Raw genomic sequence first — 18,328 nt, forward strand, 5'->3', positions numbered from 1 at the left:
AAGCCTTTAACTCACTGAGCCATGTCCGTGATGTCACTTTAAAACAGGAACCTCCAAAAGGTCGATCGCGAGCGACCCGTAGCTCCCAGACTGCCTTGGACTCGCTCCCCTGCTTTGTCAGGTTAGTTTACAATGTATAACTGCGGGGCCCAGAAAGAGGACTTGAAAGTCCTGCCGCTTGAAAGAAGCCTTAAAAAAACAATTGCCTCACATCAGATCAAACCGCCTGAAAAAATATATGTATCCAATTGAGATGTATTTCCTTAAAGTCAATGGCAGTAATATATTTGGAAGAGAGATGCATTACATTTAATACTTAGTTTCTTTCACTTTCACAACGCTAACAACAAAAACTATTGTTTCCTGCTCCAGTTTGCACAGACTTGAACAACGTGGGTATTATTACCATAAGGCATGCTTCCTAAATCACTTTACCCGGCGGCCTGCAGTATGTAGCCACGGCATCCGCAAGGGGAGGCCGAGTGACTCGCAAACCCCTCAGCAGGCCAGTCTGTGGCTGCCACGAAAAGCGCCCATACGGCCCTTAAATGAACGTCTGCAGGACATGCCTGGGCATGTTATCGACTCGGCAACCTCGATTCAGGGGGTGTAGTGTTGAGAGAACTCCCGCGATCCGGAAAGGAGGCAGTGCCCAGCTGCCTACGGACACCACCATGAAAAGACGGGCGGCGACAAAGGCGAGGTTAAGGTGAGCATTGGCCTGGGTCATGCGCAGAAGGTAACGGGGGAGCATAGGGTGCTAGTGTGATGTCGCTCCATAATGAGTTTTTTCCAACTCGCCTTCCTTCCCTTTTAACTATCTCCCGCCCTCCCTTTCTTGCATTTTATCCCCTGGCTGCCGTCCCTTTCTTACCGTTTATCCCTTGACCGCCCTCCCTTCCTTCCGTAATTGAGTGTACCCAGACCTACCAGCCTTTTATGGATAGCAATACATATTTTATTGAAGTGTGTGTATTTTTGGTCCAAATGCGGTCGCTTTCACTTTCGCGTGCTGTGCTTGTTTACATTTCTGTTGCTTTGCTCCCACCCCCACCCACTGTCTGTGTTCACAAAGCTCCCACCCCCCCTTCCGTTGGATGGAAGCTGCAGGCTAGTTGGGGGCTAAATGAGTGATTGTTGCACACGCGGGGGCACGGAATCGTCTGCCGAGCTTGGAGCAGAAAGGCTGAGGCATTTGTAAAAGGCATTTCAATGTGATACATGTGCTTCGGTAAGGTAGATGGTTTAAGAGTGTGGTTATGGCGTCGGGGGTGGGGCGAGTTGCACTCGAGTTCATTAAAGTATATTATATTGTAATCGATGAGCCACACACTCTCTCTCTATCTCACTACCTCACTCTTTCTATCTCACTAACTCACTTTCACTCTCTCTTTCACCACCTCTCTCTCTATCTCACTACATCACAACATCACTCTATGCTTATATATCACTACCTCACAACATCCCTCTCCCTCACTCTTTCACTACCTCACTCTCTCTATCTCACTACCTCACTCTTTCACTACCTCACTCTCTCTATCTCACTACCTCACTCTCTATCTACCTCACTCTCTATCTCACTACCTCACTCTCTATCTGCCTCACTCTCTCTCACTACCTCACTCTCTATTTTAATACCTCACTCTCTCTCTCTCTATCTCACTACCTCACTCTCTCTCTGCTAATGCAATAGGTATCACATATGCAACAATAAAGCTAATGCCAATAGAAATGACAATGCCATTTATTTAGGGATACAAAAATGATAAAAAAATAATGAGCAATACCAATAGCTCTACCTATAATATTGCCGAGACCATTGCATTGTAAATGGGAAAAGGGCCAGATGCGCTTCTAGGAGGGGGTGGTGGTGGGGTGATTTCAAACCTGGGACAGACTCCTTTGGTCATGCTTCGTGTTTCATGCAGACTTTGTCTAGACGAGTGCAGAAAACAGGTTTGTCTCTCACACCACAGCCACATGTGCACACCGACCAGGCAAAACATTTTGTGTGGCTTCCTTCACAACTCAGGCAGCCAGTGAAACAGAAATCCGCAAAATAGGGTGCATCTTTAGTGGCAGCAACTACACTCCATTTTTGGTATCTCAGGCAGCCTTCTTTACTTGTGCTTATAGGACGTGGCTTAGATGTCAAGGTGTTAACTTAACCCAATGGTCGAAGTGGGGGAAAAAAGTAGGGGAACTGTAGGCGGAGAATCAGAGGGCGGGAATAACCCAAGGATCGGATCAGTGGGCGGAGCAAGAGGTGTGGCCGGAATGCGCAAACATCCCAATTGTTTGTATTTGTTTGACATTTCACTGCCCAGTTTAATCAACCAATGGATACACATGATTATTTAAGGTTATAATGAGTTATTGACATTAAAATATACTCACAAAGTGGGATATGTTTCTAATCACAGAATGTTCAAAATACGATACAATGTGGAAGCACAAGCCAATTGTCTCCGAGTCATGGAGTTTCTGTCATCAGCACTTCTCCCTTTTTCCACAACAGCAGTTCAAACATGAATGGCAAAATATCCTACATTGCAAATGTTTTGTATGAGAGAGATTAACCCCTTCAGCGCTGCGCGGATTCCCCCGCGGTGCTGAAGGGTTCGAGCGCGGGCGGGGCCATGACGGAACGGTTCCGTCATGAGCACAGCTCAACCGATGCTCATGACGGAATCGTTCCGTCATGAGCATGGAAGGGGTTAAGCTATTGACATTGTAAATAACAATGCCGTTTCTCTAAATGTTTTAACCCCTTCCATGCCCATGACGGAACGGTTCCGTCATGAGCATCGGTTGCGCTGTGCTCATGACGGAACCGTTCCGTCATGGCCCCGCCCGCGCTCGAACCCTTCAGCACCGCGGGGGAATTCCCGCCGCGCTGAAGGGGTTAAAAACAAAAACATAAACAAAAATAATGTCATGAGCAATGCCAATAGCTCTAACTTTACCAATGCCGAGACCATTGCATTGTAAATGCTTGTTTGCCCTTGCAGTGGAACCACTTACATGCAAGGTGAGATGGGGCAATAGTTAGGAGGGTATCAACTTGAGAGGATTACAACAGTATACTTCATATGCAGAGTACATGTTGCGGTTTCTTATCTACAAGTAAGAAGACACCAGTAAAGCCTTTCAGACCCTGAATACATTTGGGGATTTCTCAGGACTCCGAGTTAACTTGAACACATCGATGGCGTCCCAATTGAGAGACCTACCATGAGTCAGGATATATACGTCAGAAATGAACTTACTGGAAGGGAACGTCAGACTGGCCATCAAAGCAATGAGAACAGGGGTAGAGTTTTGGAAAATGCATCTGATATTGGTAGCCAATGGTTGCTCTCCCTAGGTTGTTATGCTATTTCACTACACTACTGAAGTAGCCACAGACACCAGCAGGATGTGGTAGAAGTCGGGTTTATTGCTGCTCATCTCAACAACAGCTTCCAGGGAATGAGCTTGTGCTTCAAGCACATACATTCCATCACCCTGGAGCCCATAGAACATTCATGGTGCCATGGCAACACCACCTAAGCCATTACAATATCTCCCTTCTTCACATAAATAAGAACAACAAAACAAAATAAATATATTTCAAACAAAAGAAAAGAATAATAACAAATAGATTTGCTAAAAGCACAATGAAAAGTTTGAACCACCCTACAAATACTGTAAGATGTCACAAATCCATACATTTAAAAACAATTCCTTTACATGTACTTCTTCTAATTGAAACAGATTTGAACCACCCTACAAATACTGTAAGATGTCACAAATCCATACGTTTAGGAACGATACTTTTACGTGTGCTTCTTCTGATTGGAACAGAAGATCCCTCTGGAGACATTTCTTTGCAAGAACGATTTTCCCCATTCAACCCAATATTCCCACCCACAGGGACAGAATTACTGGGACCCGGAACAGAATTGTCTTGCAAACCCATTCGACATGCAACCTTATCTGGGATTCTATAAACTCTGGACACATTCCACCAATTTTTCCCCTTGACTCTCACAGCATGCCGCGAAACCAGATCTACACACACAGGTTGACTGAATTTAGAAAAACCTTTAGGTACATTGTGTGGGATCTTAATCTTAATCCAATCCCCTACTTTGATATTGTGAGACCACTTCTCTTCTGAGCCTCTCTCCTCTTGATATACAGAAGAATCATGGCCAAGACCACCTTTATGGTTTACCTGAGAAGAGGACAAGCCTGAATTAGCTAAAAGTCCCCACTGCCTCATCCAAGCTGGACACATGTTGAACGTGGCAACTCTCCCTCTCAGTAATTCAAAAGGACTCTTTCCAAACTCCAAACCCGGTGTAGTCCGATGAGCCCACAACATGCTCTGAACCGCTCCCCCTATATCCATATTTCCAGCAACCGCCCATTGCACACAATCAACTAAAATGCGGTTCATGCGCTCAATGAAACCATTCCCCTGTGGGTGATAGAGAGCCACACGTTTGTGGACAATGCCAGATTGACTCAAGAAACCAGACATTTCCTTGGAGACAAATTGCACCCCATTGTCCGACACCAACTCTTTGGGAAAACCTTCCCTTGCGAACAAGCTTTCCAAAAATTTGATAACCTTGGTAGAATTAGGCTCAGTCATAAAACACACCTCCCACCATTTGCTATAGTAATCCGCAACCACCAATGCAAACCTGTATTTACTGGATAACACATTGAACGGGCCAATGAAATCTAAGGCCAGTTTCATCCACGCCCCTGAAGGTAACTCAACCCTTATTTTGGGAGGAGACACAGTCTTGATTACTTTGTCACTAGAGCAACACGTGTAGCAATTTTCAACCATACTCTCTATATGCCGATCCATTGAGGGCCACCAATAAATTGAACGAACCCTGCGCTTAGTGCATGTCTGCCCCAGATGACCTTCATGTCCTGCCTTGATTATGCGATCTCTCAAACACGCTGGAGGCACAAACTTGTCCCCACGCAAAATCATTTCATCCTCCTCCAATGATAATTCATCGGCCACTTTAGCAAAAGGTTGCAACTCAGAGTCCAAATGTTTCTCCTTTGGCCAACCCTGAATGATACATTTCCTAACTTCTTTGAGAACTGAGTCAGCTTTCAATGCCTCAAACCATTCATCCTCCTTGAAACACCCCTCTTTACAAACATCAATACTTGCGATCAAACATTCTTCATCTTCCTCTGCAATACATTCTTCTTGTCTAACCGGCAACGGCAATCTAGACAAAAAATCTGGTCTAATGTTTTTCCCACCAGGAATGTGTTCAACAATGAAATTATACTGAAGAAGCTTTGAGCTTAGCCTAGCTATCCTGGGCGTATGATCCTTCACAAGCACACCATTAAGAATGGGAATGAGAGGTTTGTGATCAGTCATAAGCTTGAACGATCTCCCCCAAAGAAAACCTTTGAACCTCTCAACTGCCCAACAACAAGCAAGAAGCTCCCTCTCGATCACAGAATAGTTTTTCTCACTAGGACGCAGTGATCTGGAAATAAATCCAACCGTATGTTCTGACCCACCTCTCATCTGAGTCAACATGCCACCTAAACCATCCAAACTAGCATCCACCGACACAATGGATTCCAGAGAAGGATCATAAGGAGTTAAAATATTGCAATGGTTCAATTCATTTTTGATTTTTTCAAAATCATCTTGACATTCTTGATCCCAAATGAACACAGTTCCCCTTTTCAAACGTTCCCGAAGATGAGCGGTCTTTGCTGCAAAGTTGGAAATGAATTTGGCATAAAACTCACACATACCAAGGAAAGATGATACTTGTTCCTTGGATTTAGGAGACGGAACATTGACAATAGCTTCAATCAGACCCACTCTAGGAAGAATGCCTTCACCTGAAATGCAATGACCCAGGTACTCTATTGACTGTACCCCAAATACACATTTACTTAAGTTCCCCACAATACCTTTATCCTGTAACCTGTTCAACACCTCAGATAAGTTCTCATCATGAGAAGATTTGCTAACCCCAGCAACAAGAATGTCATCCTGAAACACTACAGTATCCTGTACACCCAGCAAAACTTTTTCCATGACACGCTGGAAAACAGAGGCAGCGGAAGCCAACCCGAACGGCATCCGTCTAAACTGGAAAGTGCCAGATGGTGAAACAAACGCAGTTAAGTGTTTAGATGATGCATCTAACTCCACCTGATGGTATGCTGATGACAAATCTATCTTTGAGAACCATTTGAACCCTTGAAACTTTGACACTATGTCATCAATACGGGGTAAAGGGTGAGAATCCACCCAGATATTTTTATTGAGACTGCGTAAGTCAATGCAGACTCTAAGATTTCCATTTTTTTTCCGTGCGACGACCAATGGACTTAACCAAAGAGATGATTCAACTGGTTCGATCACCCCAGTTTCACACATTTTCTCCAACTCCTTTGCCAGGTCATCCCGAACACTCAAAGGTACATTGCGTAGCTTATGTTTACAGGGAATGGCTCCCTCTTTTACCTTAATGAGATGTTTAAAGCCTTTGATTAATCCCAATGACTCTGAAAATACTTTTGGAAAATTGCTTCCCCACACGGAAACATCTTTCTCACTCCTTGACTCATTAACAATAGAAACTGGTTCCTTAGTGCCTGGCCTAAGAGTCATTTTAAACAAAGCTTGGTGGTACCACCCCAGGATGTCTAGTCCCTTGATAGCTACATAAACTTTTCCCTTGATGATTTTTTCTTTGAACATCAATGTGCCTTCAAAGAAACCTTTAAGTTGAATCCTCCTACCCTCATAAGATACAGGACTTCTATCAGGAGGTTCCAAATGTCTGTCGCCCCAAACCGATTCAAACAACTCTTCCGTGATCATTGTCATGCGAGCACCAGAATCGACCAGCAATTTTAGGATTTTGCCATCCACAACTATGTCCACAATAGGATCTGCACAATCTTCACAATCATCCTTCACAACTAACATGAGGTCTCTCATAGAACTCACAACCTCCGTGTTACTTTCTAGGATGTCACTCTCTTCCCACACAACATTGACATTTCTTCTAGAGTTACATACTTTTGCAAAGTGACCTTGTTTACCACAATTCCTGCACATAGCATTACGAGCAGGGCACACTCGTGAGTTAGGGAAATGTGCAGAATAACCACACTTTGAACACACATTCTTCTTCTGTAGATAGAATTGTTTCTTATCTTGTTTTGTGCTTTGCGACTTTTGTTTAACTTCATTTCCATTTTTCTCACCAGTATTTTTCTCAGGCAAGCCATTTTTGTCTGCACTGTTTTTACTATCACTTACAGCCCCCACCGTTGTTTTATCAGATCTCAGCTCATTGGACGATGACTGCGATAATTCAATGCTTTTGACAATAGAAATTGTCTCTTCAAGAGTTGGGTTTTTCAGAGTTAGTAACTTCTGTTGCACTTTTTTGTCTCTACAACGTACCACAATTTGATCTCTTATGAGTTGTGATGTAAACATTTCGAATTCACAGTCAGATGCTAAAATGCGTAGAGATGCGACATATGATACAATGCTCTCAGAGGTTTGCTGTTCCCTCGTGAAAAACTTATGTCTAGCTACTACTAAGCTTTTTTCCACATCAAATTGTTTTTCTAGCATGTGAATAGCTTGGTCAAACTCATTGAGTGGCTCGTCCCCCTCTGCTAGCTCTGGCAAAGGTAAGTGCTCAAGAACGGCCTGACCCTCAAAACCTAAATTATGTTCAAGCATAAATCTTTTACGTTCGGCGCTAAATCTGAGACCTCCAATGGCTCCTAAATACTTGGTAAAGGCTCTATACCATACTTTCCACTCTACTGGTGGATCCCCTGGAAGCTGTAGAAAAGGAGAAGGGGCTTGTACATTTTGCATAGTGACAATTAAACTATAAACAACAATCACCCAATTAACAAAAAGTACCACAGAATTTTCACTGCAAAAACGTGAATTCCCTTGTTCTCCCTGACTATTAGAGTAACATAAATATATCACTATATATTCTGTTACTGTACACACTATGTATTTCCCTTTTTTTTTTAAAATCCTTAAAATCGTTGTTTGTATTTGACCAAATTGTTATGAACTCTAACACACTGCAAACAAAAAAACATCCACAAGATGGTGCTAGAGTATTACTCTTTGAATCCAAAACACATAAAAGTGATGGTAATAAAATTGTCTATGAATTGAAACTTGCACAACGTAGACAGGAACCTTGACGTAGTAGACTGTCATATGACACTTTCCTTTTGAAACGAAGCGTCCGATTGCTTCCGTGGCAATTTGACGTGAAGAGAAAAGTCCTTGGTGAACTGCTTCGTAGATTCGAACGTGGACGTCAGCGCGCACTTAAGAGTGTGCTGTGTGGCTCAAGGCACGCTCTTGCTTTGTACGCTCTGCATGAAGGAACAAACAGCAGAGAACAAACACCATGGAACCTTGGAGGTGAATGGCGTGCGCGGCAGAGCAACGGCGGTGAGTACGCGAGCACATTCAAAATATAACAAGTGAAATTGACGTTACTCACAAATGTAGCCGAAAGCTCAAATTTTGATCACCATGAATATATAAATCACCAAGATGCACTGTTAGACGTCAACCATGCCACTCACGCAGAAACATCGATCACAATGCACCTGGTCCGTGCACTACTAGCGATAAATCGAGATAACGCTTAGCTGATGCGCTTGTCAGCACCGTAGTGATGAGGTGATGCGGTCATGAGATTGGCACAGGATTGGCACGTCGCTGTATTTCCAAACGTCAGCTACAATAGTCTTTACTTGTCCAGTAACGCTGCAAGCACGATCAGAACCGAGACCGAATGTCCCATCGGTAGGATGACAGTCTAGATCCACACGGATGGATTAAAACAAATTATTTCTCCATTGAAAATATGAATAATTTCTTGTAGAAATTCAGAGGTCAAAAAAAAACATAGAAAATAGCGCAGTACCAACTGTACACACGTGGGTACTGAGAATGAGCAGTAGATCCCAAAACTTGTCGCCAATTGAAGTTGCCACAGACACCAGCAGGATGTGGTAGAAGTCGGGTTTATTGCTGCTCATCTCAACAACAGCTTCCAGGGAATGAGCTTGTGCTTCAAGCACATACATTCCATCACCCTGGAGCCCATAGAACATTCATGGTGCCATGGCAACACCACCTAAGCCATTACAACTACTTATAGTGATCCCTAGAGGTTTGTTCAGAGATAAAGATACATTGCTCATGCACCTAATTTATGGGTTTATTATAGTATTAATTAAACGCTCCTGGAAAGCAGGAGAGAGTGAGACCCCAGGCACTGGAAAGCTGAAAAGCAGGAGAGTGAGACCCCAGGCACTACATACAATATTTACTACATCAGGTTACTACAAAGCAGTAACATTGCTATATAAAGCATTGGGAACACCCATTAATATGCCCGTGGACGTCATTTAGGTGTCGCCAGGGGACACAGCTGCGACTCCAGCTTTACCCCTTTTGACCCCTGGCACTGTCCTTGCAACCCCTGACTTCAGAGGTGGCAAAATCAGTGTCGGGAACATGGTAGCAGCTTGTCATTATAGGCATCGGTTGGGGATCCACTTGTTTTTTGTCAGTTTTTTTGTTATTACACTACTGGTGAATAATGCTTCCATATTCATTAGCAGTGTCATAAAAATGGAGTACAGTTAGCTGGAATATGATCTTCCCTGGCGGTTGTGGTACGCATAAAATGCTTTTAAATGAATGCTGCGTGCATGCTCGCGGGTAAGTGTGTGTTTACGTTAGAGAGTGTGTATGTGTGTGTATGTGTAAGCATGTGTGTATGAGTGAAATTGAAGGTAAAAGCGCGTGTGATGTCACTTCCACTCCCCAGGAAATTTTGGTGAATTGACATTCATACTTGGGTACACTTAAAGAGAAATGGGCATCAGATTTGCGCAAATCACTACAAGAAGTTTTACCGGATACAAGTCGGGGTAGTTGCTTGTGTAGATTCAGTTACAGATAGAAATATATCGCTGGGGATATACCTCTGTGCCAGGAATTGCAGATTTTTAACTTTAGCGTTTAATGTTTTTTTTTTGTCTTTTATATTGTGAGTTTTTTAATTAACTGTACAATACATTTTTTAATCTTCTTCTGTGCCAGGAATTGCTGGCAACTAGATTCTTAGATCTGGCACTGGTGCTGGCAAAGAGACGGGTGACATTGAACTTGAAATCAACAGTGGGACCTAAACTAGACCCCTGTAGCAGAGGACTGCTTAAATGGGCTGGGTACGAGGGGACTTTACTTCTCGGAGAGGCCAAGAGAGGGAAGAGTGAATTAGAATTTGCAAAGGCAAGGGGTGCTTTGCTCTCCTTAATGGCAGGTGAGGAAACATTAAGAACGCTTCTAGCAGCAACTAGCAGGGTTAATAGAGTGGGTAACAGCAATGAGAACTAGTAAAGAGCATTAATGAGAAGTGCTAGATGACACTGGGATACCTCAACCTCCCACGCCTCTTGCGAGTCATGGCCTCTGCCTAAGCTCACCCAAGGTAATAAATAGCATATTACACTCTGCACATTGCATATATGCTAAATACTCTAGTATTCTGGAAAGTAACAACAACATAATGTGGTATTACATTACCAACAATAACATGCTGCAAAATAACAGAATATACTCTAACATTTCGAACTCTAACATTGTGTAAATAACTTAATACACTAATATCCCAGAGTGTACCGTGCCATAAAGCAACAATATACCATACTGTTTTATAATGTACCCAAAGTCAAAGTATTATTTTATCCCAGAGTATAAAGCACTATGGTCCAGAGGTACAAAAATAGGAATAGTGATGACTTAATTGTGTTTTTTTGCGAATCGCAGTTAGGAAATAGCTATTCCTATGTATGAAACATTTTTGAGTTTCATTAGCAGTTTGTAGTGGGTGGCAAATAGACCTACCTCATGAACTTTAATGAAGTAGGTCGCAATTTGTGACCCACTGGGATTCGCTGCTGTCACAGGGATGGTGGACTGCTGCGGTCAGCAGACCAACATGTCTGAATTCTTTAAAAAGAAAGCATTTTTTTTCACAGCCCTATTTCCGTAATGGAAAGTGGGATGCGTTTAAAAAGAAAAAATGGAACTTTAAAGTTTTATTTCGGGACATGCCTGCTCTTAAAAAATATTTTCCTACCATTCTCAGAGGGCAAGGACCTCCCCATTTACGAATGGGTTACCACCAACTCTGAGTTGGTTGTAAATTGCAAATGTTTTGCTAGCGCATTTTGGTGGCAAAAACATTCCTACAAACGCAGCTATTCGGAATGAGAAAGGGACACCCTCACCTACCACATACCGAATTGCAAAACCCAGAGTTACCGAATCACAATTTGGGCTTTGTACATCAGAAAAGGCATTTTTGTTATTGGAAATGACCTGATTCTGTGAATTGGGCCTTGTGCAAAATGCAAAAATGATTTGCAGATCTAGCTTAATATTGATACAAAGCACTGTAACAAAACCTAATATACTATAATGTGCTACACCATGCCATAACATAATGAAATGACCTATTGAATCGTGTACTGTAACAGAAATGACTGTATGCTAAAATACTGTACTATAGTTTAGAGTGATATACTTACTGTAGGATGTTGGTGGTACTCCAATATAGCTAACCGTCCCAGAATGCCCCACATCCCCAACGTGCCTCACCGTAACAGAGTATACAATACTATACCGTGCCCTAAGGAAGAATATTATGCAATACCATAACACAACATTACATCTCACATTGTCTTGCTGCTTAGATCTGTGGCTAACCATTCAATCTTTGGCCTCTCTCTGAAGAGACCCTCTAACGCAGAGAGGACTGCAGTCTTCGTAGGCTGGTACAATTATTCCTCGCTCACTGTGCAGAACATTTATAGTAGAAAAATATAGAATTGTAGAATATTCTGAAATTGCAGTGCACTCAGACAAATCATTCCCTGCTAAGTGTTCATAAAATAAAAAGGTAAATTGAAACACGTTCATTCACAATGGGACTCTGGCCCTGGGTAATGATGTGGCAAAGTGGGCCCTGGGGGATTTTTTGATCTCTGTGTCCTTCTGACAGAGTGAATTCTGGGAAAGAATTTCTCTTCATAAGATAACCTTGGGGGTGAGTTGGGGGGAGGAGCTGCAGGAGCCTGAAGGAAAATGTAAATGGCTAGGATCTGAGGTCACACTGAATAGGCTGCCATGGCTCCTAACTCAGAAAGGAAAATGCCCCCACGCTCCTGGTTTGGAGGTGAAAAACAGTGCATTCTTGTTGCTGAAACGGATTCAAAGCATTTTCACTTTTGACTGATATGGAAAAAGTAGAAGGGCCGGATTTAGAGTTCAGAGGTCACCTAAAATACTCAAATTTTGTGACGAAGTGTTAATCATTAACATTGTGGGTCTTTCAGTGCACCAACGTATAAATATGCTTGTAATGGTGTTGCCTTTATTCTTATAAAAACATTTTTTGGGGCCTTTTGCTGTAAGTTGGCTGCACCATTAGGTGGCGTCCTTTGGTTGCTACGTTAGCTTGCCCTATAGAAGCGCCAACCTTTCAGCTCATTATCTAGGGGGATTCAGCTGCAGAATTTCCCCCACGTTAGAATTTATGTGTCAGAGGAAATTCAGTCTGTGGATCCTTAACCATATTTACTAGTTCCTCCTTTAATCACAGAATTTTCATCCATACTAAATGAGGGTTGAAGTGATTTGTACAGGATCACACAATTCGGGTGTCGCAAGGAAACCAGGACTGAACCCGAGGTCTCCTGGCTCTAACGCCAACAACATTGTCACAGTATCACCACAACTCAGCTTTCAGCCAGTGCTTTTGAAAGAGTGAAATGACTGGGGCAAATGCATCTCATTTCACTTGGGTTCTGAATTTATCAAATGCGATACATTGCACCTATGCTGAGTTTCTGGGGAACAACATGTGGGTTTATTACTTGTCTTACCAAAAACATCACGCCCTGGTAAACACCAGGCCTTTTTCCCATGTACAATTACGACATGTTTGACCTGTCAAAATCCAACTGAAGGTGTCCTCATCATCAAAACTGGTAATTTATCATTGCACCACTTATAATCATGACCCCTGTTAAAAGAGTAATCGCAGTTTTACGGCCAGTTGTAATTCGGACCTTTGAGAGGAGGTAGGAAGCTGATCACAAACCATGATGAACGTGACAGTATCCCTACAGTGAATGTTGTGTCAATGTCTCAGAAGAGCTATAATCCCACCTCGGAAGCCAGAAGTAAGAAGGCACCCCCACCCCGGGTGGAAGTACGGACAGTGGACAGCTGCGGAGTATCTGGTGTTAGGTCAACCTGTGTGTATTATAATTAACATGGGCGATGGATGCGTTGAAAGAAGCGGGAGACCTTGTTTAATCTTGGTTCTAGGATGTTCATGGATATAGTGTTCAGATACCTATGTGCATCTCTTCTAGGTTTCTACCAAATGTCTTAGTCCTTCAATAATACACCTACATGACATGAGCATTGCTGGCCATCACCCCTTGCCCTGGACATGCAGCGCTAACGCTTTCAAGGATATTTCGACAAGGGATTCTCTGCTACCTATAAACTACTTGTAAGCCCTACTTCCTCCTGCTAGTGTTCAAGGATGAGGAGGAGCAAATTGCCTGCACTGGAATCTGTTCTGTTTGCTATAAACCTAAAGCTCCACCCATCTTTTGGACTAACCCCCTCTCCCTGACTCTTGGTTGTTTATTCTCTCTTGGTTAGCCCTCCAAATCTCCCCTGCCCCACTCCACCTTGAAGTAATTGTGTGCAATAACACAGAACCAGATCAGGAAGACAGATATTGAAAAAGCTCCTAAGCGGTGGAATGGCCTCCCCCTCCACATCTGAACCTTCTCTTTTCTTGATTTCCGCAAGATGAAGACCTGGATTTTCCATTAACCAACCTACCATAGGCATGGATAGGCTTAGTGCCAAAATGCATACCCTCTTGGACGGTAGTGTGCTTCACAAATTTACATAAGATAAAATAACATAACACAACATAAAACAAGTAAACATTCCCTCCACAGATTGTTGTTCCTAACATGTCTGCTGATGTGAAGATATGGTCTGTGGTTCGGTGTTTTGATGAAAATCCTAAGTGGCTCCTCTGTAAAATGCCACCGCCCTTTGGGAACCTCAGTATTTTATGACTCGCAAGGCTCAACAAAAGTTTATTCGTGTTACAGCTTGCACAGGTTCCCCTGTAGCTTTTCGAGTCAATGGCGTCCCCATCTCTGCAGAGGGAAGTAATGGGATTTTTAAACCACTTGTCCAGAAGTGGCCAGAAAGTAGGGTTCGCCCCTCTGATACAGATGTCAACAGTGGGAATGACATTGGTACCCTCCTTCAGTGCTCTCTGGGTAACCCTTCCCTGACAGCAGTGTCCTGGGCTGTTTGAACTTTGATTGGGTTGGTGTGTTGAAAAACGCAATTTTAGCCAGTTCGCCCTTCAAGGTTATCAGGTCTGAATGCAGTCAACATTGTCTTTATATGATTGTTACTGGTCATCACGCCCTACAGTGCCCCCTGTCCTTGCCCCCTGCAATCCACCCTAACATGTGGGCTGCAGACACATCCATTGAACTGCTAGGTTAAAGATATGATGTTCCTCATTGTAAAGATGTTTCTGATAGTAACCATGTTAGCTCATAGAATGGGTGAAATTGGTTCTGCTTTGTACAAAGAGACATTTTTAGCTTCAGCTGCCTGTTGTCGAGGTCCTGTTCTCCATGTTACAATAATCCATAGGGTTCACTTTTGGTCAGCCTCTTGCTTATGGCTAAACAGCTTTATGTCTATCAAATTGTAATGCTTCTATTGCAAAGGCTTTTGTTCCTATTCTTGTTTTTGTCTCACCCCAAGAGCATAGATTCTTTACCAACATTTTCCTTGTATGAGTTGCAGCCTTCTAATTCTGACATCAGAAAACTCTTTTTTTATTTGTCTATTAGCATTCCCTCCCCATCTACTTACCAACATCCCTCTCCATGCCACTCATCCATGGCACTTCTGGTGACACATTGCCTAGCAACATGTGAGTTGTCAGGTTCTTTCTCTGCTCAGTTTACCATCAGCCTTCCTCTTTGAACGCCTTTGTTTGTTTTTCCTTCAGTCACTGTTGTTCTTTACTCTATTTCTACTTCCCCTTCAGCTTCACATAGGCTTTTAGGACATCCAAAGGCATTCACATTATTTCTTCTAAAGAGTGATGTGTTTGTAAATTGGAGGCCTTCCCAGATGATCAAACAAAGGTGGCATTTTTTTGGTTACATTTTAGTGCAATGCGAACAACTGGAATTTTTCACTGGTAGAGAAAAATGACCTTTTGCTTTATAATTTATCTCCCTTTTGTGGTCTGATGTAGAATTTTTTTAATAGAGTCATGTACTGTTTCTTTAGACAACTGGCAGCATCCTGCTGTGCAGTTTGTCCACTGCGCGCACACAGCTGTGGTTTAGATAGCGCTGGCCCACTGTGATGAGCACACGCTTATATTTTTTTGCTAAAGGAACCTAGCACACGTGTCAGACACACTGAGGGCTTGATAACAAATCTGGTTTAATTAAATTATAATTTTGCTCCAATTTATTGTTAATGATTAGATTTGTCCACATCCAGATTTATCAGGTGCGAAAGAACCTGACCAAATTCTTCCAGCTTCACCATGCCAACCCCCCCACTTCCATTCCCTTGCTCACCTACACACTACCACCTACTTAAATATATCATATGTAACCTACATGGAATAGGGGACTCCTTGCGGTTTTATGGCTTTTAGTAATTGCCCCATCCTGTAATTCCCGGTTTCATGGGGTTTTTACTCATAACTGAACAGTACTGGGGTGATTTTACAGCACAGAAGTTGTAAAATAGTTTGCAATTTTACCACGTGGTACAGTTGGCCAAGTAACCTGCAACTCATAAGTTAACACAGTTGGGTGTACAGGTGCGAGTAGTCAGCCCGCACAAACTCAAGCACAATATATAGTAAAAAACGTTGAAACAATGGAGTCAGCCAATTGCAGGTGCCAACATTTGTATATATCAGGGGACGTAACACAGTTGTATCATTGACTTTGCACTCCTCCATATCTGACCCACTATCACTCGCATCCGATTCAAATTGATCACCCTCAACAACCTCCGTGGTTAAGAGATCTTTGCAGTTGCCTCCACATTATAAGGTCCTCATCCAATTTCTCATCCTTTCTACCCCCTTTCAAATGAACCTCCTACACAAACGACCACTCATGCACGTCCTTCAACCAGTCTTCCACTGAGGGGGGGCGCCTACCCATCCATACTATGGCTACCCTTTGTCACGCTAATACCAGGAGTAGTTGCAATAATCTGTATGTCATCTTTCGTTTTCTAGGTCTCGTGAGTTGCCCTAGCAGGCAGTGCAGAGGGGTTGACGCCACCCGAAGGCTGGATTCCGCCCACCTTTGCTCACTCAACCACGCGCATCCAGAATTGGTTTGCCTCCGGGCACCCCCAGGCTAAATGCAGTAAGTTTGCCCCCTTTCTACTACATCTGGGGAAAATGTCAGAGTGGCCCGGGTCAATGCGACGTAGTGTCATCGGAGTCAAATACACGTGGTGCAGGTAGTTAAAATGTATTAGCTTGAAGCGTGCATTGCTGGATACTGTGTGTGTTAGAGTACACGCTGCCTTCCATGTCTTGTTGCCCATGTGTGTCTGCAGATGCCCATCCCATGCAGTCCGTACCCTGGGAGGTGGAGCCGGTGCATCCGCCCTCATGGCCTTGTACAATAATGAGATTAACTGGCGCCCACTCCCACATGTAAGCATTATATCAAGTGTTTGGGTCATTTGAGGGGCATTAGGGTATGTCGGCCATGTCATCCTTGCTAAATCTGTGAGGCCAGCATGCTGCAGGTAATGCACCCACCCCAAGCTGAACCCCTCACAAGCCTGCTCATACGAGATAAAAGTTTAATTAGGTTACAGGTCAGCCAACACCTGGCAGCCCCCCTCTCTCCATGCCCGAATTGAAATGGTTTCCATAATTTTTCGCACTGGGCGAGAATCCATATATTCAGTTCCCAGTGGAACGGCGCTGCATAAGTATGCACTCAACAAAAGTTTGCCAGACGAGCGGTCTGTTTGACCACGTGCAACAGGTCTATGGGTGCCCCCGCCCCCTCCATCAGGACTGCTGGTAGACTATCAGGCTGTACTCGCCCTCTTAGCAGACATTTCTCCCAGTTGTATACCTCATCGAACCACCGGGCCGCATGTTGCAGGTGCACCACGAAATAATAGCGGTCCAGCCTGGGAGTCTCTAAACCCCCCTCATCATACCACCTCGTTAAGACATTTAGGACTACCCTGCTGCGCTTGCTCGCCCAGTATAATGATACCAACACTGAATTCAGCTGCCTGAACACAGCCATGGGTATACCACACAACAAGTTCTGAAGCACATATAGGCAGCGTGGTAGGACAACCATTCTGGTACTGCAATTCTACCCATAAGGGAGGGCGGCAAGGTGTTCAAGAAGGCCACCGATCGCTTCCGGGATTCAATAACTCCATCCACATTCAGCTGTAATAATTGTGTATCTGTGTGTGTGTGTAGCTTGTATGCCTAGATATCAATAGTGCCCAGTCTCCCAACACAGCCCGAGTTTCGGGAGGTCCTCCAAAGGTAGCGTTGTCAATCCCACTAACAGAAAGATCAGAGACTTACACATGTTAAGGCGTAAGCCACAGAGTAATCGGCGAATTCATCTAAAAGCTGCAAGAATTTAGGGACCGCTGTTCGGGGGTCCGCAACATAGAACAGAGCTTCGTCAGCATATAGCGATATGAGATGAGACCTCTCCCCAATGAGTATGCCACATTGCTCAAGGTCACGTCGGGCCCAAATCACCATGGACTCAATGGCCAGGGCAAAAAGCAGCGGTGATAGCGGACAGCCCTGCCGAGTTCCACGTCCTAACGTCCAATTCTCTGACTGACTTTGGCCCACTTGAACCCGGACGCACGGCTCCGAATAGAGAAGCTTGACCCATCGACAGCACAGCGGGCTGAACCCCGACGCCCTCAGTACCTCCTGAAGACATCCCCAACCCACTGTATCAAACGCTTTTTCAAGGTCGATGGATACCAACGCCAATTCATCGTTTCTATGCTTTGCCTCGTGCATGACATGCGATAAGCCCCGTATATTCATGTCCATGTTGCGGCCGGGGATGAACCCGCACTGGTCCT

At 43.8% G+C, this 18,328-nt stretch overlaps 1 long non-coding RNA gene across 1 annotated transcript in view; it reads left to right on the top strand.

The window, feature by feature from the left end:
- The window catches only part of LOC146808810 (uncharacterized), a 77,789-nt gene that overhangs the window by 15,089 nt on the left and 44,372 nt on the right, over positions 1-18,328 (top strand). Inside the window, exon 2 of the long non-coding RNA XR_014966264.1 lies at positions 16,467-16,599. This is a non-coding gene — a long non-coding RNA (uncharacterized LOC146808810). The remainder of the gene's footprint in view (positions 1-16,466; positions 16,600-18,328) is intronic.

The sequence above is a fragment of the Triturus cristatus genome, chromosome 7 (genome assembly GCF_964204655.1).
Source record: "Triturus cristatus chromosome 7, aTriCri1.1, whole genome shotgun sequence".
In the NCBI taxonomy this organism is placed as follows: domain Eukaryota; kingdom Metazoa; phylum Chordata; class Amphibia; order Caudata; family Salamandridae; genus Triturus; species Triturus cristatus.